Source organism: Hippopotamus amphibius, chromosome 17 (genome assembly GCF_030028045.1).
Source record: "Hippopotamus amphibius kiboko isolate mHipAmp2 chromosome 17, mHipAmp2.hap2, whole genome shotgun sequence".
NCBI classification, from domain to species: domain Eukaryota; kingdom Metazoa; phylum Chordata; class Mammalia; order Artiodactyla; family Hippopotamidae; genus Hippopotamus; species Hippopotamus amphibius.
The window spans coordinates 23,657,466-23,678,347 of NC_080202.1; the positions used below are offsets into that span (position 1 = coordinate 23,657,466).

The window sequence follows — 20,882 nt, forward strand, 5'->3', positions numbered from 1 at the left end:
CTAGTAGGAATTATGCATCATTAGACTCAGGATCTTTTCTTTGCATCCAGGTCGTTTCTCCATCAAAAAAAAAAAAAAAAAATCCTCTGACATTTCAGCCAGGGAACCATCATTGTGCTTATACCAGTCTGTTCCCACACAGGAAATGTTTCAACACAGATAACCACTCAATAGCTCTTCTGAAGGTCTACGGTCTGTTTCTTGAGTAAAATTGTTCAGGCATAGATTTGGAGGGAAAGCTGCCCACCACAGCAGGGCCTTAGCATGAAGTTAGTATGGTCAAAGGTCTGACTATAATCCGTTTCATTCATTGTAGCAGTTTGCTGTGTGGGTGTATCCACAATGTGGGAACCTCATTTCATTGAAGAATCTGAATATTTTGTAAGGATGTGAAGAGTTGCAAACAATCTTCTCTGTAAAGCTGTGAGAGGAACAAAGCAGCTAATGTTAGAAAGAACTGGTATACCATTGTTTTCCGCCATTTGTAAAACTCAGTAGGAATATTCCAGACTTGACAGATTTATATCCTCAACTTGTTGCTCTTTAAAGAGTATACATATCCTGTTTACAAAAAGCCTACCTGTGAAAAGATCTGTTCCATCAGAAGGATATCCTCTTTTGAAGCTCTGCTAGTTTCAAAATAAGATGACGTGTACTAACCCCCTAAATTCTTTGTTTATAGCAAAGAATTTGTCTATACCTTCAAAGAGGTATCTGAAGTTTGCTATATTAGCAAAAGACAAAGCATGGAATAAAGTTTTTATATACACATGCACACACGTACACACTTTATTTTTATATGTACACTTTAATATATAAAAACTATATATTATATATATATAAATAAATACAGTTGATATAAGTATATAAAATATGTCTGTGTCTATGGAAGTCAATGGATTTAGCCAAGATGCCTTCATATTTGCCTTGCTTTAGGCAGAGACTATACCAGCCTTAATTGTAACCAGGGTGATAATTAGACTCACTGGTTTCCAATTTCCATTTTTCAGTCTCTCTAGGAAATCACACTAGAAAATGAAGTGGCCTTTGTGGAGGTCCCATTTTTGGGCAATGGCATTTGGTTAGCATTGTTTCTGTGGGCTCCCTTGGCAAATTTTGCCTGTATCTATATGTCCTTCTGGTCCTTTCTTCTAAAGGCCTTTCCTGAGAGTTTATCCCTTATTTAATTAATACCTTTTTAAATTATACTGTGTGCAAGTGCTTTTCTGTTTTAGAATCAAATCCCAACCAGATAGTTAACTTCTTTGAGGGCAGGACCTATGTCACACTTTTTCTGTGTTCCTAGCCAACAGCTCCGTGCCTCGGTAAGTGTTAGTTTTCTCCCCTTGTTTACTTCTTATCCGTAGATTTTTCATATGAGAAAAGTGGGGCATGATGAGAAGTTAAAGCAAGAGTAGTGCAATAACCACGTTACCTCAAGCTCCAAGAAGGCTCATCTTCTTTTGCCACTCCTGCATTACAGCTCACCTCCCATCCTGACCTTTAACTGTCTTATATTTACACGTTTTCTTTTTTGAAAAATATAATTGTTTTGAAAGTTGTGAAAGAAAGTTGGAGGATGAATCACTAGACAGATGGACAGACAGACATGTGTGCTAGGTAGCTGTTTAGAACTCACACGTTTTGAGTCTTCTGGGTGTGGTTTTGTACCCCATGAATTCCAAACCATGGTAGCTCCCAGCATGTGAGGCAGGCAAGGAAGAATTGAATGAGATATTAAAGTCTGCCTTCTGCCCTTTTGCAGTTGTCCCAGGATGGCAGAGAAAGGTCTATAGCAATGTAGTGCACAGCGGGGAGTGAGGAATTCTGGCAACCAAATGCCTTCTGAAGCGAAAGACAAGAGAATGTCTGTTGAGAGTGTTGCTCGATTTGAAGTGGGCTGGAGACGCTCCCTCACCTCACAGGACTCCTTGTGGGACTGGTTTCAAAGCTCATCCCAACGAAAGGAATATGTGGATGGAACGACTCCTTGGAATTAACAGGGGCTTTCCTGGAAAATACTGAAAGATCACTACTCAAAAGGGTATGCACTGGCTGTGAATGTACCATACAGACGCTGAGCAGTATTTAGCAATAACCAGTTTGTGGGTTTCATCTCAGAAAATTAACCACTGGCATATACTTAATGCACAGGATTACCATATAAATACAACCTACTTTTCTCTTACATCCACTGGATAAAATTTAAGGAACTAATCAGTCTCTCTTGATAGCTGGAGCAGATAAGCAGGACATAAAGCTAACCAGGATTAATTTCGCATATTGTCTATTATGATGATTTTTCTTAATCTGCTCCTTGGCTTGGCCTAATATTTTTCAGTTCAGGGAGCTAGCTTCTTGAGAATGGATAAGGATATATTCCACTGATGTCTAATGGTTTTAACTCTTTTGAGAGGGAAACAAATGTCTCTTGAAATGCATCGGTTAGAGAAAATACTTTAGGCATCATAGTACCAGAGAAAAGAACTTGCATAGCTGATTCTTCTTTCTCTGGGTGGGGAATCTGGAGCTCTTGGTTTTTACTTATTTCTATTCCTGTGTCTCTTTCCTTCTGACGCTTTACCTTTCTATGCTTCAGTTTGGTATTTTGTGAAACATCTAAACTAGATGATTCCTGACCTCCCCTCCAGATCTGCAGTGATTCTATTGCTTCATCACTTGAGACATGCAGACACTTGAATGTGTCTCCAAACTTGTATGCATTGCTACCCCTGCATAAAGTGGGAACCAATGTCCATTATGCTGTGGACTCTAGAATACAGAGGAGTATATCTTGACGTCTTTTTAAAGCTACTTAATCACACAGTAAACTGTAATCTTTTACAAGAAGTGTGAAAGATTAAAATTAGCCTCTCCCAATTTCCATCTCTTTCGAATTCACCTCCTTAATTTGCTGGACCCCTCCCCACCCCCCCAATGATATCCAGGCTCCATTAGATGTGGACACTGACAGCTCTTGTGCAGTGATTCTCACCCTTGGCTGCACATTTCTGAAAGGGACCTTTCAGAAAATCCCTGTCTCCGGGTCACACTCAGAGCAGTTGAGATTGAAACACAGGCATCAGTATTTTTTGAACTCCTTGGATGATTCCAGTTTACAGCTACTTTTGGAAACCTCAGTCTTAGTTGGATCTCTTTTGCTTTTCAGAGTGTGATATATAAGTCCACTTTTCTAATTTATTAAAATATGTATTTATGTTGGTTCCCCTGGTAGTAGGTCTCTTATATTTCAGAACATTTTGCTGAACATCTTACTGACTGTATATTTTATTCCATACTAATCTCTCTGATAGCCATTTCCCTTCCTTTGGAGGTATAGCATCATTTGAGATTAGGCAGCGTGACATGAATTGTCTATTCCCATTTCCTAGGAATAAACTCTAAGTAAGTGAGGAGGGAGATTCCTTAGCGTATCATGGGATGTCCAGAAATTGAGCATAGTCTGGGACACATGAGTGGATTTAGAGTGGTGTCGATATGTGTTTATGTACAACAGAAGATAGCACTGTTGGGATTTATGTCACTGTTTTGTCACATTTGCCTTAATTCCAATTTACAAAGTATTGAGGGAGAAGCTTTTTTCTTCCAGAATTGACCCTACCCTAAACAGAAATTTAAAGTAAAAAAAAAACACAAAACCAAAAACAACCCCCCCAAGACACAATGTGTTGATTTTGTATGAAGTAAGGTAATTCTCACATAATGGAAAAGAAAATGAAAAAGAATATATATGTGTATAACTGAGTCACTTTGCTATACAGCAAAGCTAATTCTGCTATATAGGAATTAACACAACATTGTAAATCAACTATACTTCAATAAAAAGATTTTTAAAAGCTAATTTCAAACACTCTTTTAAGATACAGAATTTAAATGTGCATTTGTTAACGAGTCTGTACAGTCTCGTGAGGGATTTCCTTTCTCTAAATATTAAGTCCTCAATCTGCAAAGTTGTTTGCCTACCATGTAGAGTTTAAAGTTAGTGCTAGTTTTAAAGTGTCCTCTGCCTTTTGTGATAGTGAAAAATCCGGATTCCTGAAAAGAATAGATTCTTTTCCCACCTGGATGATTTCCAGTCCTTACAATGGTTTGGAAGCGTTCGATGAGGATATTGTGATCCAGGAATCATTGTGGCTTAGTTTGGCTTGCCTTAGTAATGTAAATTATAGGAAATCTTTCCTGAAAAAGATAAACAGGAACTGAGAGCAGAAACGCTTTTTCCCCTGTCATGGTTATTTGGAGCTATCGAAGGAATGGACAAATAAATGAAGGGCATATTCCCAGGACCTAGGCACCCTCCAAAATCCCCCCCTTTATCCCGAGTTCAGTTTTACACATCTGATATCGTTAGGCAGATTCCTCTGACTTGTCGATTTGCTTGAGAAATTTTTTTTTTTCATCATGTAGCAACTCATATTGCTTTACTTAAACTCCTCAAAGCCTTTTTTTTCTCCCTTCCTCAAAAAGACTTAAAAAAAAAAAAGAAAAAGAAAAAACTAATGCCAGGCACAAAGTAAACTATACAAGAAAACTGTCAGACTTCCTCTGAAAAGTCTCCGTTACTGTTTATTGCTCTGAGAGGCCTTTGTGTTTTGAATGAGTAATTATAATTGGCCACTGATAATTTAGGTGGACTAGTTACTGCCAGACTTCTTGAGACTATCTGATCTTTTCCAAGTAGTTCTTCACTTAATATTGCTTTGCTCAGAGTCTGGTTATGCGATCACGGCCTTCAGCCAGCCAGGACAAGAACTGAGATGGTTAAAAGAAGAAATGCTAAGTATTGGGTCATGAGAAATTGAATGGAGCACCTCATCTCTTGTTCCTCGTGGAGGCCAGCTGCACTGGCTTTCTCAGTCTGAAGTCTCCTCCCTCCTACCCCATTACCACAGTGATTAGAAGCATTCAGGAGATCAGGTAATACTCCTTTCCCTAAAAGACTATCCGTGAAAGACTACAGTCTGAATTCTCCTTAGCGTGTTGGGATTACCTTAAATTCTGTCAAAGTAGAAAGTGCCTAAACCCCATTCTGTCCTGTCCTCTTGGGTCTGTCCTTAGGGCCAGAGACAAGGACCCTGAGACCAGCATGCTCTTGGCTGCAAGTAAATTTCCTGGAAGCATGCTGCCAGCTGTCCCAGGCCCCTGCGTGTGAAGTTGCAGTGGGTTGTGACTGCATTGTAATCACATGGTAACGTCTCCGTCCTCTCACTGAGGAGTCAGGGCTGAGTCGGCCCGGTTGTCTGTGTGAATGCTGTGGATCAAACAGCCTGATGTCTGTTATTAGGCAAGTAAGGCATCCAGCTGGTGGGCTGAGAATCTTCATTCCATCCTGCTCTTCGTTCTGTGAGGAAATAGCCGCTTATTCATTTCCTATCCCATCATGTAACTTTTCAAGTCTCAATTACTACGAGGACTTAGCTTGGCAAACCATAGGTCCTAGTCCACCCAGATCCTGCTTGCACATGTCAGTTTATTTATCATTGGTGCTCATTTCACCCTTAAAAGTGCACCGGTGGGGATGACAACCACCCTACTTACCACCCTATGTGAGCCAAAAGAAAGAGCCACCAAATGGAATGGTACCAGGATGTGTGCTTCTAAAACAGAGGAATTTGCCTGTATAACCTGTTGCTTACAACTTGAATCCAAAACAGTCATATCTTTTTCTTTATGCTTGCTGACAAGGGAAGGTGCTCTAGGATTAGGGTTTCGGTCTCTGTAACTAATATTGTCATAGGAAATCAGAAACAAAGCAGTGAAGTATGAGATCAGGCAGATTCTGTAGCCTTTTCAATACAACTGAACCCTTCTCGTGAGGAACAAACACAGGTAGGTGTTGGTGGAACACGTTGTCTTCTGGGCATGCAACCTCCAAGAAAGGAACCTGATCCAATAATCCCATGCCTTAACTGGTGCCCAGTGGTGCCCTGGAGAGGGACACTGATTCCAGTAATTCCTTTCTGGGTAAATTTCCTAGTGAATACTGCAAGTTCAGTAGTCGTGTGCGGGTTCTGGACTTTGGGGCCAGATCTGAACATAAGGATCTTTCTCTCCCTAGGGTGGTCCACTGGCTTGGTCTCTGTGTGCCCCCATGACGAGTGCTGCCAGCCGAGGGAGTTTATGAAATTTTGATGTAGGAATTAGGTTGTTGCTTATCTTGTACCTTCTTGCTCATAGTATTGACAGTACCATTGAATTGCTCGAGGCAGATAGCATCTCAGCCATCGCTGTGCTGTCTCAGCTCTCTGCTGCTGACAACATCAGAAGTGTTTTAACAGGGTTTTAATGGGCAGCCTCTGAAGCTCCTTGGAGGGTTGCAAATAGCTGCCGTGAGAAACCCTCTCTGCTGCTCTGGGCTGACATGCCCTCTTTTCTCATCCAGCTGCTGCTTGTTTAGATGGCCGCCTTCCTGGTGACAAGCACTTCTTATTTGGTCTGAGCAGTACTAGGACTTGAATTCCAGAGATGAGATTGTGTAATATAAAAAAGGAAAGGTCTCCTAAGGACGTTTTCTTCCCATCCTGTTGGGGGCAGGAAAAACAAGGCGGGTTGTGGGGGTTGGGGAGAGAGAGAGGGTCTAACCAGGAATAAGTCTGCCATTCCCAGAACCTTTCAGAGAAAATTCCTGGTGTGTCATTAAAACTGAAGTGTTCTCATTTGATGGAGTCACAAGAATCTATTTGGAGAATGCCATGCCCAGAGCCCATGTTTTCTAGCTTTCCCACATTTTAGAGTTTTATTTAGTGGCTGACAGGCACACAAAAGAGGAAAACACCTTTCCACACATGAAGACAATTTTTGCTATTTCATGATAAATCTGGGATTTTATTAAATACATCTCCAGAGTTAAAGCACAGCGAATTAATGACATTTCAGCTTGGGTTCCGTTACTTGATCTTTAGGTGCAACAAAGTGACTGGATTTCCAACTAGTCACTTAAAACCCTCAAATCTTAGGATGAAAGGGGATGGCTATCCACCCTTCCAAGAATTCCCTTTACTGAGACAATGAAAAAATGATATTACATTGACCTCCCAGCTGTGGTACTGAAGACAGTTCTTGATATCTGTGCCCAAGGTCAGCAGGGTACCCAAAAGGAAACTGGTGATAAAAATGGGAGAAAAAATATGGTGGCTGAAATGGTAAAGTTTTTAGTGGGATACAAGAACTCAGTCCAGTCAGGAGGGCAATGTCCCACCTCTCCCCCGACACCACCCCCTCCTCACCCCAGAGGAAAATACGTCTGTGTTTCATTTTAAAAGTGTGGTTCATAGAATCCCAGTGTCTGGAAGTATCAGTACAGACATCAGTGGCTGTGATTCTCTCCATCATTTCTCTTCTCAGGGACGTAGAACCAGTGCTTTGCCTGGCTCTTTTTAAAGGAGATCTAAGAATACTTCCTTCTAATGTCAGAGAGAGACTGCCTTCACTTCCAGCTCCACCTGCTTAGAATTGGGTTTATCATTATCACCCTCCACAGATTTTTAGGCCGCCTGAGTAAAATCTCCTATCAGACACTTAAGGCCATTTCACAGCCTTCTCTTGCCAAACCAGACTGATACTACTAGGTTATCATCTGTCCTTCAGAGATTTAAGATTCTTAACTTCTTGTCACCAGCAGAGGCACGAATTTAGCTGTTAAGGGATAAATTTGATTAGCAAGGTTGGAAGGAAAAAAAAAAGTACACCTCTGGGACACATTCAGAAATGGATTCTTGGGAAGGCCCAAGCCTGTTTACCATTTGTTTTCTTACAGCTGGCTACCTTTCCTAAAGCTGCTGCTGGCTGTGCTGCTATTGGGATTGCTACTCCAACTAAGATCATAAAAAAAGCTTTATTAGATGTGCCTGTGTTTGGGATCTTCTGCAAGGCACTGAATAAAGAAAACTGCCAGAGGCGACATAATATAAAGGGAAAACCACAAGGACAGGACCTATGGGAGAGTGTAACGGTGAAGAGTATAAATTCTAGAGTCAGGGAGAAAGCTAATCACATCACTAACTAACTGTTTGATTTACCTCCCTCTGCCTCAGCTTCCTTGCTTATAAAATAAAAATTATAATGAGAATTGTAACCTATTTATAAGATTGTTGGGGATTCAGTAAGAAAATGCATTATTATAGCACAGTGCCTGTCACATAGGTAAGTGCTTGGTTAAGAGGGGTTGATAGTACTATTTCTGTTAAGAATAAACATGCCTGGTACTCCATAAATGTATATATAATCCCTGCATATGTTCAGAGTGCCTACTTTAGGGAATTTATTGGCAGTCATGGATACAATCAGATATAGATACAGGGGCAGAGGACATAGAATGACAGCATGAAATCAGTTAACCAAGATATGAACAAACAGTGGGGAGCTGTAAATAAATGATAAAGACTCAGCGTAAACCTTTGAAAGAAAGAGCATCTCCAGACTTGTCAAACTACAGAGTTCAATTTTGAGAATCTCTATTCTCTTTTACAGTCTAAAATCAAGATGAGGCTTGACTACCTACTGTGGTCTTAGGATAGTTTTTTCCTTTCTTTAAGGCCTCAGTTTTCTCTAAAGTGGGAGATTGGAATAGATGGTCTCCAGAGAATCTTTTGGTCTAAAATTTTACAGGTTCGTTGAAAAAAAAGAGTAGTGGCATTTGTCTTTTCACAGTTGCTCAACTGTATTTTCCCTGAGATAAAAATGTTTTGTGAATCTGCCCTGATAGATATTTCTGTGAAATTTCAGACTCCTGCGTTATTTCTATAGCTTATCAATAGGCAACATGGTTAATTTATTCTGTTTTTTGGCTGATTTTGTGAGTTACATTATGTGATGAGTGGTCTTGGTCATGGTGGGCCGTTGGCTGGTCCACAACTCCGAGTTGATTCCGGTGCCTGCTGGCTTTGGGGTTTGCTTTGAAGTGCCCTTTGCCTCACTCAGCTGTCTTGAGTCAAATCATTTGCAGCTCCCTGTGCTCACACCTTCCTCTGCTTTCGTGTTTGTGCCTCCTCTGAAAGACAGGAATGTAACTTGTTGGCCACATAACCTAAAGCTAGCCCATCAGGTATCCCTCAGTGATCGTATTATTCCACTTTTGGCTTTTCTCATTTCCCAGATTCAGTAGTTTAATCCTCCACATTTGAAGAACACCAATGCAATATCTCCCTTTCCTTAACCGTAACTGCGGATGGTAATTGTGGAATAGATTTCTTACAAATATTTGTTTTGCTTCCCGTATGTGACAGTATTCAGAGCTGTTTTTTATAAATATTTTTAAATGTTACATAGTAGAGACACCTCTAATCAGATCCTAGATGGCTTGCAAGCTCCCTTATCTAGTCATTCCCCTCTCTGCCCTTGGTCCTTCATGTTCATGCATTTCCTTATTTTATATACCACCTGCCAACAACTAGCTAAAGGATGTCTTTAGCCATGAGTATCTTTTCATGATGTCAAGTTCTGAAAAATTTAAAACTAGCAGTTAGGATACACTTGAAAGGAGGAATATCTTGATTTCTTAGAACACGATAGGGAGTAATTTATATTTGCATCTCTGGGAGCCTTTGGTGAGGGGCCACCAAATGATGCTGAAAGAGCGCAAGTGTTTTCAGAGCAGCTATTTCCTAAGCCTGGGTTCTTTGTGGTGTGTGAAGTTGTTGCTACAGATGTCAGCCAGGCATTACAGCTAGAACTCGGTTATAGCCTGACCATGTCTGAAGGATGTCTGCCCAGCATCATCATGTGTTAGGATTTGAATAGAAGGAGGTGGGTGAGAGTAAAGTTGCTCTTCTGCAGTTCCCTTCAGCCACCTCTGACTGGGGGCAAGAAAAGCATTTGCTTTATATCAGTTGGGCAGACCATCTTTCCTTAAGTACTCAATCGTAAGCCTATTGAGGATAGAAAGCAATTAAAAATTTTTATCCTATATATTTATTATTTACTCATTCATTTATTGTATTTTGTTTTATTTTATTTTATTTTTAACCCAATTTTAAAAATTAGTTACCCACTTTATACATGTTGGTGTATATATGTCAACCCCAATCTCCCAATTCATCTCACCCCCCACCCCCAACTCATTCATTTATAAAAGGGATTTTTGAGCACCTATTTTTGATGCACCTATTATGTGCATCTCTTTGCCGAGAACCATAAGTGATCTAAAGATGCAGAAAGCCAACCTCTTCTTAGTAACACCTATAACTATAAAGTAATACCGGAAGTACAAGTGAAATAGGGGGGACATTCAGAAGAAAGGGAAATAAGTTTCTACTTGAAGTTCAGGGACGGCTTCATGGGAGAGGTATCATTGATGAGGTGAGTTTCGTTATATGCAAATAGGAAAGGGAGGTCGTTCCCGGCAGGGAGGACAATCCTCAGAAAACATGATGTACATACAGGGAAAGTAGGTGGTTTGGTTTGCCTGTAGGACAGGGTGTGACAAGGAGAGGAGAAGGAGAGAACATTTGAAAAGTAAGTCAGACTAGAGAGTATAGGGTTTTGAATGTTACCTCTGGAGTCAGTTGGTCAGTTGGATTTGAATCTTGCTTCCACGCTTCTTACCTCTGTGACCCTGGGCAATTCCTTTTCCTCTCTGCATTTCAGTTTCCTGGTGTGTAAAGACTAATAGCTGAAATGAATTTTAATAATACACTTTATTTAACCTAGTAGATCTAAAATACCACTTCAAGTTTTAATCAATGTAAAAATGATTAATGGAGTATTTGGCATTCTTTTTTCCCATTGATAAGTCTTGGCATTCTGCTGTATATTTCATACTTATAGCACATCTCGATTCGGACTAGCCATCTTTCCAGTGCTCGACAGCCACACCTTCGCAGCACAGATCTGTAATATGGAGAAACCCTTCCTCTACTTCACTGCCTTTGGCTTTATGAACACAAAGAGTGAAACGTTTGAATTGAACTCAAAAGTCACGCCATGCTGATATCCATAGCTACCACTTACAGATGTTTTTGACATGACAGAAGTTAATCCAAATAAATTTTTTTCTCATTTGGCCACCAGAGATTTGTCAGTGATGATCTAGAATGAAAGCAATCACTGGTAGCAAGTCCATCCTGGGGGACGTGTGTTTTGCTCAGGCATTTGTTTAGAGAAATAAGACTCATCTCTCCTTTTATTGTTTCTTGACCCAGCCTGCCTTTGTAGACAGGTCTAGCAACCTTGGGAGAACACAGATTATGTGCTAAATGTAATAGTTCCCTTTTTCTAACTTAATAACTGGCCATCTGAATTCCCAGCACTGACCTGATTCCAATTGCTCCTGAAGTTTACCTTTTACACTTGTGTTGGTTTTAGCCAGTGGACACTGTGTCAAAGGTCATGAACTTGTACACTTCCTCCCCAAAGATTCACTGTATCAGTGCTCAGTTTGTTAAGATCCCTCTGGATTCGTTTATTTAATTTTGCCACCATTGGTTAATTCATAAAATCATATGCCTTTTTTTTCCTTCTTTCAATTGGATGGCAAATAAAGAAGGAGAAGAAAAGGCGTGGAATTCGTCAGTTTCCTCAGCATCTTAATTGTCTTAAAGTTCTTCTATAAGTGTGTCTTTATGGATGTAGTTTTACTAGCTTAAAGCATCTAATTGAAACCTGATCCTTAAATCTCGCTGGATCAGGGAGCAGTAATAAGCCCACAGCATCTTATCCCTACAATCCAGAAACATGTATATGTGCTCGTACTTGATGCATGTGTAATCAGTTTACTCTCCCAGGTTCTTTTTCCTCCTAAGACCTTAGCATGATCTAGTATGGTGGTGAAGGGGATGTTTATTCCTGTTTCCAGTGGGCACAACCAAGGAAGGGAGGGTGAGAGCTTGTTTATTAGTGATTATTCAAAGGATCTATTTTCTTTACATGTGGTACTACGGAGACTACCCATATATTTTCAGCTACAGAATGTATGACTGTCCCTTTGCAAATTAAGGTTCACTTTTTTCTCTATCACATGTTCATTCCGATTTAATACTCATGGGTTTGAAACTGTGGTGTGATTTCTGAAATGCCTGCTGACAACGATGGTGTCAGTCACACGCATTTTAACATTCTTGCTGTTATGTCCATAATCCTTTCTATAGAGAATTTGAGAAAATTTGTCCCGTGATATCAACTTTTTGGATAACTCCCGCATGTCAGAAAAAAAAGGGCAATATTTGAAGCATTTAAATTATAACACTTTGTCTTTTTGTGCATAGTTGGAGAAGAAAGTGTTCAGATAATCATTTTAGATGTTTTAACCCTTTGTATGGAGATCTTTCTCAAGTGAATTCATGCTTGCTTACTTCTTGAGTACCCTTTAATCCAGTACAGGGCCTAGGCATGCAGTTCTTAGTTGTCGAATGACTCATTTTTTTAAAATCTATTTTTAATTTTTAATTATGAAATACTCCAAACATATAGAAAAGTACAGAGCATAATAGTAACAACACCAGTGTATCCACTGTCCCACAGACCTGTTGGGCAAATTTTAAAACTTAATAACAAATTGTAATATTTGTTCTTATATTTTTCCCAAAAGAAATAAACGGCTAGAGCCCCGTAACTCATCCCTGCTACCAGAAGTAATCATTAACCTCAATTTGGCATGTATCATCCTATTTATGCATGATTTTATACTTTTTCCACATTTGCATGTATGTATATGCAGTTTATAAATACTGTGTTTAGAGCTGATGGAGAACAACTCATTGCTATAAGCGTACAATGTTGTAGCGCATCTTACGTCTTAAAGGTTGAGATCTTTTTATGTCATATTCTTTGCTCAGATGCAAAACAGCTCCAAGACTCGTGTGTATTAACTGTAACTTTTATTTATTTTTCTGCCATCAAGACTGACAACCTTAGATAAAGACAGAAATCTTTTGCTGACTATGTCATATATGCCAGGTACACATAGCGTGACACTGGACACTTCTTTAATCTTCACAGCGACCCTCTGAGAGAACTCTCACTGTATCCATTTTACAGGTGAGAGAACTGAGGCTTAGAGAGACCAAGTTTTTTCTTGTTGCTATCTGTGCATCTACTTATATAATCCCTTTCCTTTTTAAATGTGTTGCATCTACTTCTGAGGACCAGACATCCAGTTTACTAGATTATGCATAAAATAGAATATGCTATCCTCCAGGGAAAGAATGATGAAGACTGGGAGAGAGGTTCCAGGTTGGGCATTTATGAGATGTTTTATGTGGGTGCTAGTGCCCCTTTCATATAGGTTATGGTTACTCTGTGTTAAGCTAATGTTCACTGTTAGCCAGGATGGATACATTTTGACTAGACCATCTTTTACCTAGGGATAGTGGATTGACCTAAATGAGTCCTCATAGACTGTTCCAGGGGGGTACAAGTTCCACCACCTAAATATGGAAAGGCTGAGTCAGTGGTTCCTAATATTTTGGGGTCATAGATAGCATTGAGAAGCTAGTGAAATTTGTGTGTCTGTTCCAGAGGAAGTGTGCAGACACTGAGACACACAATGTTTTGTGTATGTTTTCAGGGATTTGGGGACCCTCTGAAGTCTGTCCCTGGACCCCAGATTAAGATCATTGATCTGGCCTCTGTGGGTGGGTGGTAGTCACTGATGCTGTTATAACCTGAACATGTCCCTCAGACCAGAAATGACCATGACGGCAGAGGAACCCTTGGGACTGTGGGAGATTTGAAACAGAAAAGGGGGGAGTTTGTGTGTGCCCTTGCATATTCAAGGTGAGATGTGCAAGTAGACGGTAGAGCCACTCCTGGATGCTGGGCAGACCTTGTGTGCCTGAGGTCACCTGACTGAGGGCCAGAACCCCAAAGAGAAGAAACCAGGCCAAGGTCCTATACAGATACAGAGGTCCAGCAGGGCGGAGCCCCTGGCGCCATGTCAGGAAGGCTCTTGCTACTCTGAGGAGAGATTTTCAGAGTCGGAAACCTTGGGAAACACAGCTTTTTATACTGTTTATTTTTTCTGTAATGATTTTTTCTCTCTCTCCTTGGCTTTATGTAAAACTTGCACTGAAGTCAACAGAGAAAGGGAGTTTTGCAAATACATCCTCAAGCCTTTATGAAGGGAGGAACAGCTCCTGCAGTGGCATTAGCAGTACTTTTCCTCTTCCTTGAGAGTGAATCCCAGGGAACTAAAGTGCGGAGGCTCAGCCACAGGTGTGTAGACACAGACTCCCTTCCCACCTGGAGTCTCTCCTTTTAGATTTTCAGCCCTAAAGCTTTTTGCATCTTGTTCTACCTCTTCTTTTATGCTCATTCTCACAAATTCTTGCACCATCCCCCGAGGCCCGGTAGAACCCAGCAGCAGGAACTTCCTCACTTTGGCAAGCGAGACTCCTGTTTGTGGGACCAGTCACCCAGCTCTTATTGAAGCCTCGAATAGCTTCAGGAGCCCTTTATTATTTTGCTTTGAGATTCTTTTAAGCCCCAGTAGTGTTGAGAAATTGTGAAGGAAACTAAACACGTTGAACCCTTTAACCAGAGAAGCTGCCTTTAACAAGAAAGTATAATTTATAGTGTATTTCAAAAGGATTTAAAAGCACTGAAGTAACAAGGTCCAGTAATTACTTTTTCCCAAATCGTTGCATGTTATCCTAAAGAGTGAAAGCTGTCACCTTTTAAGTCACAGATCAATTTTCTGTGTCTCAATTCAATAATTTTTCTCCTAGGCAGCCCCAGTCTGAGTTGGTGAACCACCTTCTTGTGCTTCTAGAACTTTTCCATTGAAGTACCTACCTGGAATAGCGGAAGAGAGTTGCTTGTGTTTCCCCCTTGTTAAATCCCCAACTCCGGAGCCACAACCTTGACTACTAATGGCTTAAAATTTTTCTTGAAGCCAGGGTTTTATCTTAAAATTGGTGTTGATATTATATTCTCTTCCACAATGTATATGTTTGTTTTAACATATGAATCATTGGTCTGTCGTATTACTTAACTTTTTCTCTTAAAAATTTTAAGCAATACAGCTCTCCCTGGCCCACGACTAGATAACCCCAGAAATTTTTCAATAACACAGACAACTGGTAGAAGTTATATTTTTGTTTTATTGCTCTCTTCTGTTCCCATTTTACAGATAAAAAAACAGATTTTATAAAGTTCTGGAACTTGCTCAAGGTCATAAACTCATGAAGTTTATGAGGGGCAAAGCCATTTCTAACCCATGTTAGAAATTTCTTGAGTTCCAAATCTATAATACAAAACCATACTCAGTATTAAGGCATCCCTATCTTCAAAAGAAATAAGATGGTCGGTTTTAAAACAGTCCACAAAGTTAGTGACTATGAGTTATTCATGTACAGCATGCTTAGTTTCCCAGATAGCTTGGAAACAATTAATTTTGGATAAGCGTGCATGTTTTATGTAACTGTAGCTACTGGCAGTAATGTTTCATAACTAATGCATTTTGGCAAAACGGAGTAGGGGGCTCTATCTGGCAGGGTGAGAAGGGGTTGTTTTTGTATTTGAACAGAGAAACAGAGACTCATGTGGGAATCTTTGTTGCATTTATGGCACTTTGACAGACCCTTGAAGATAACCAATTTCATGGCCCATGTGCTACTCCTGCCCTGAAAACCCTCTTCCTTGTGAAGGAAAACTTTAAAAACCTTGAGTCCCTGAGTTTCATCGTGAGGATTCACGACCAATTTTCTCTTTCTTAAAAGGAAAAAGAACCAAAATGGTGGGAAATTCTTTGCCAGTCCTGTTTTATTCTCAGTTGTTCTCTCTTCTCCATTGCTGTTTTATTGGTGTCTTCAACCCTTGTGAATAAACATATTGGAAATAAGTATTATTATCATCATTAAAATACCTGTTTTCTTTATCCTCATTTTAGAGTCATGTATTTATTTAGCAGACCACAGCAGCTAGCCCAAGCTAGTATTGTAAGATACAAAATTATGTTGCTTGCATCAGTTGGGAATTTCGTGGAATTTGCTTCTATTTGACTGTATTTCCAGATGGAACCATGTGCCTAAGTGTTTGTTTTAAGCCTCCAAGAAGTCATTCCTTTGCAATGATCTGTAGCCAGACTGCTCTCCCTTGGGACTAACCTGTGTGACTAATTTGAGTAGGAGTGTGATAAACTTTGTCACCACTTAAGGAGAGGCTAAAAATACTTCCTTTTTTTATTGGGGTTTTTTTTGTTGTTGTTTTCTTTTTTTTTTTTTTTTTACTCCACATTATCTAGCAGCACTCTTCGGGGGATAATCAAAAGGAGGTGGTGAAGATTAGAGCCAATGGGAAGGTTCTGAATGCCCAAGCTTCATTTCAGAAGCTTCACACCTTTGAGCCCCAGGGAGAAGTTTTGACCCCGAGGCTTTTACAGGTTTTGTTGTAAAATCCGAGCTGCCCAGAACACTTTGTGGCTAATGGCTTTAGCAGAAGTGATTTTACAACTAAAGGTGGCCGTCAACCAGGCTTGCCTTATTAGTTCATTGTCCAGACCTAAAAATGATTCTTAATTTGACTTATTGAGCCAGTTAAGTATTTCTTAAAAGTATTTCTTTTTAGGTTGCAGTCTTGTGATCCAAACCCAGTAAATGGAGGGAGGGCTTCCCTGAAAGGTGGAGCAGACAGACATGGTTTGGAGATGGAGTTTGTACTGAACTGGGTGCTGCAGAGGGATTCTTGTCTTAACCCTGTTCTCCACTCACTGAGGGAGGGACCTTGGACAAGTCACAACCTCACTGTCCCATGTTTCTTTAACTTTAAAATGAAAGACTGCTGGGGTGGGGAGGGTAGGGGGAACTCGAGGCGGGGGGAGTCAAGGAAGGGAGGGAATACGGGGATATGTGTATAAAAACAGCTGATTGAACTTGGTGTACCCCCCCAAAAAAATAATAAAAAAAAAATAGAGCAACAAAAAAAAAAAAAAAGAAAAGAAAGAAAGACTGGATCAGCTTTTTGTTTTTTCAAATCTGCCTCTTACACCCTCCTCCCTAACAGCAGAGCCTTTTTTCTAGTGAAATTTTTGCAGGACCCCAATATATAAAACAGATACAAGCGGAGATGTTTTGTTAATGGAGGGTTCAGGGAACAACCCTCTCTTGCCTCAGTTCTGGCCCCTGAGACACTTCTACTTTAATCTTTCTTTAAGAGCTCTTCTGGCTGTGGCATTCTATAATTCTAATTAATGTGAATTAAGCATTATTAATATCAGTGGGTTTTTTTTTTTTCCATTCAGTACCTACAGCAGGAAGGAAAAACATAATCTTAAATATCAGCATGATTTAAATTAGTAGAAGGTGTAACTCATTGATATTAAAGATGAGTGCAAGTCTATTAGAAGTTGTGGAAATTCAAACTAGAAATCCTCTTCTTTGCCCCAGAATGCATGGAACGAGAATGCAGAGGAGTAGATAAATGATAAACCTTCAGCCATTAGACCTCGCTTCCTATCCATTTCCCATTGCCTCCTAATGCACAGCTCCCTCTTTTCTCTTCTTTTCTCTCAGTCCCTAGATTACTGCATAGTTGAGAATTTTGGCCCCAGAAGGGGCTTTTCTTGGTTCCTTGTGTCTCTCTCTTTGTAACTGGAGCCAGGTCTGAAGTACTCTGATTTCTACCTGTCATCTTAGCTAAGACCTTGCAGATTCAATTCCAAACTGCTGTATAGGATTAAATTCTGAACCTTCCAGGAAGATTTTCAGAAAGGGTTCCTTTGCTGTTATTAATTGTAAAATAAACAGATCTCCCTCCCAGAGAGCGGAGTTTCCCTCTCCTTTGGTGGCCTTCCCTCTAGCAATGCAGGAGCTGCTGGGACCAGATTTACACCTCCAATTCCAGATCAGTTGAGAGCTCCCACTTCAATTTCCCAGTTTGCAGCATTTCCCCAGCGCATGTACCAATGGCTGGTTATTCCAGTCTTTTCTCAGCCATGGTCTTTCCCCACCAGCAATTTTTCCACTAATTGCTAGAACTGTACCTCAGAGTCAGGACTTCTCCTCCAAAATACTAATAGCAAATACGTCTAGCATTTTCTATCTCCCAGGCACTGTCCTAAGCACTTTAAAGTGTCAGCTCATTTGGGCTCTTTGAGAATGGCCTGACCGAGGCCCAAATGACAGGATGGGTGCAGTTTCCCAAATCCTTCTTGGCTTGTTAGAGCCAAATGACTTGCAGACAGGCAGTGTGGGCAGGTCCCAAATGAGTGTCCTCCAGTTAAAATGTACAACTTGGAGAATTTGGATTTTTTTTTTTTTAAACAAATAAGCCACTTGAGTTGCTTAAGTATGAAATGATCGTTTGGCAGGTGAAGTTATTATTATTCTATTATGTTAAAAATGATTAACAAGGGCTTAATTTCATTCCAAACAGATTGTGTCAAGGCGACTGGGCGCTGCAGAAGTACAGTGAAATATGAGCTTCTTGAGCCTTTAGTAGAGGCTGAGCTGGAGACCCCCTTAGTCCTACCCTTTTCTAAACAGCCACAGCCATGAAACTTTCTTGACCTTTTCACCTTTAAACTTTGGTTGAACTTGGAAAGAAGACTTTCTGAATTATTAAAAAAAAAAAGAGAGAGAGAGAAAGAGAGAAGAAAAAAGAAAGACAGGAGAAAAAATAAAAAAGCTTGGGGGAGGCCATGGAAGAGATGTGGAGGCTGGAAGAAAAGGACTGATTATATGTTAGCCTAACAGTAATACTAGGAAAATAATCCTCCTCTTGTGTGTGAGTTTCTGCTACCGGGAGCCACAGGGTAATCAGCTCACATGACATACCCAGAGGCTAATGCTAGCCTGGGCTGTTTTTGAACATATTCAAACAAAGACTGATTATCCAAACAAGAATTTGGACTGCAGCAGCCGGACCAGTTAAATTATAGTTAGTAAAACTTGGCGCCTTATGAGCTTGGAATGTTACAATTGCAGCTGGATCTTCGTTTGTCAGGCAGCCTCACTAAACAATAAAACCAGAGATTTTTATCTCCCTGGGACTCAGTTTAACTCCTTGGATGCAAAGAGGAAAGTGCCAACTCTCACAGCTTGGCAACGTCTGTCTCCCGTCCTGTCAGAGTTTCCATGGGGTTCTGTAGGGGAGTGGGAGTGTGAAGGCAAGTTGCTCATTTTCCTGGATTTATTAGAGAGAGAATCGTTATTCGTTTATTCCTCTAATCAACCTTTATTAAGTGCTACTATGGACGAAGCCCTGTGCTAGATACTCTGTTTATATACAAATGGCTATACTATCGATAGATAGTATGAAATAGTCAGTTGTCAGAAGATTACAAGATATTATGAGTGATTTAGTGAAGAGGGATGGGGTGGATTAGATAAAAAGACTTTTCGAAGAAGGTATCATTTGAATGGTAGGCTTGAGTCTTTAAAAGTGACGCTAACGGTGGTTTTACGCAGAGGGAACAACACGAAGGAGTAGAGGCAGGAAAGTTGGATAATGGATGTGAAGGAGAGTAGTAGAAGCAAAGGCTGTAAAAGTGGAGACTAAAAGTGGATTGGGAATGTCAGGCCTAAGAGTGTGGCCTTTACAAGTTATCTTTTGTTCTTACATAGCTGTCTTTATTTATTTTAATTTTTGGCCACACTGCAGGGCTTATGGGATTTTAGTTCCCTGACCAGGGATCGAACCTGGGCCCTCAGCAGTGTGAGCGTGGAGTCCTAACCACTGGACCACCAGGGAATTCCCAGTTGTCTTTAATAAATAATAAGTTGACATATGTTGAAAGTTTACCTATTTTTTTGGTGGGGGGGGGCGGGGGGGGACACTGAGTGTTCATAATAATTCTCTGAGAAAATTGCAATTCAGAGAAACTAGTCACTTTCCCAAGATCACATAGCCCATAAGTAGCAGAGTCAAGGTCAAACCTAGACTGACTATAAACTCCCCTCCCCAGCTCTTAACCACTTCTCTGTTCTACTCTGTATGCCTTTTAAATCTGCTGAGTTTATGATCACAGCGCACAATGGATTAGGCATATTTTTGTAAGGGGCAAGCATGGATTATCACTATTCTTGAATCGGATGGTTCTAGTGAAAAGAGTCACTTCACATGAATGATCTTCATGTTAGAGGTCAACATACAGTTACCATGATCACCGCTCTGAGTTGGTTTAAGCATGTGGGTCGTAATTACAAGTTCGCAAGAACAAGAGTGTTTCCTCTTGACCAATGCCATCATAACAAGACAACCTACTTTCCTATTCACGTCTGACAGTGATTTTATGGTAGTACAGGGCTGACCTTGGCAGTCAAAATCTTAAGCATTTACGACGTTGCCTTCTGAGAAACACACCATACCATACGTATATGGCTCCCCCTTCCCTGCTTCCACTGGGCATCTTCACGGTGTTCTTATCCTCTGCTGACCCTGCCACTGTCTTGTTTTCTTTCCTGTCCTCTTTGATATACTCTGTTATTGTAAGCCAGGCTTGTGGCTTCTGGGAGGGGTGATTGGCAGGGTCAGTCAGACATAAGCGCTGTAACGTGTGTCCCAGAGGTGGAAGCCAGATTTCCTCCCTGGGCCCTGAGGCCAACTCCTGTGATGGTTTCATGGCTAGAAACAGCAAAAATCGAAATGGATATTGCAGACAGTCCAGACAAGCAACTAAGAAACCCAAATGCTTGGATACTTCAGATTTTTTAATTTACTAGTGGGTATTTTTAACAATGGAAGCAATATAACCCATCTCTGTGTCAGTTTTTCCTGTGTATGGGATGGGTTTACAGTTCTTGGGGGAAGATCAGGTGCTGATTTAGTGAGTTTATTTTTGAGAAGCAAAAGCAAGAGTGAATAAGATGGGTTATCATATTATAGATAGTGGGAGTCGACTGGCACTAACATCCGTATTTAGCTTGGGTTAAAAGTGAATTTGGAGAGGAGATACTAGCTTGAACAGAATTATCATCAAGGATAGTTAC

General features: G+C 40.5%; 1 protein-coding gene and 1 non-coding gene across 8 annotated transcripts in view; one reads left to right on the top strand and one right to left on the bottom strand.

Annotated features, from left to right (window-relative positions):
• BCAS3 (BCAS3 microtubule associated cell migration factor) overlaps positions 1–20,882 on the top strand; it is a 546,169-nt gene that overhangs the window by 396,046 nt on the left and 129,241 nt on the right. The window lies entirely within an intron of this gene.
• TRNAV-CAC (transfer RNA valine (anticodon CAC)) lies at positions 19,572–19,644 on the bottom strand. The gene has a single exon. It is a non-coding gene; the product is annotated as a tRNA-Val (tRNA).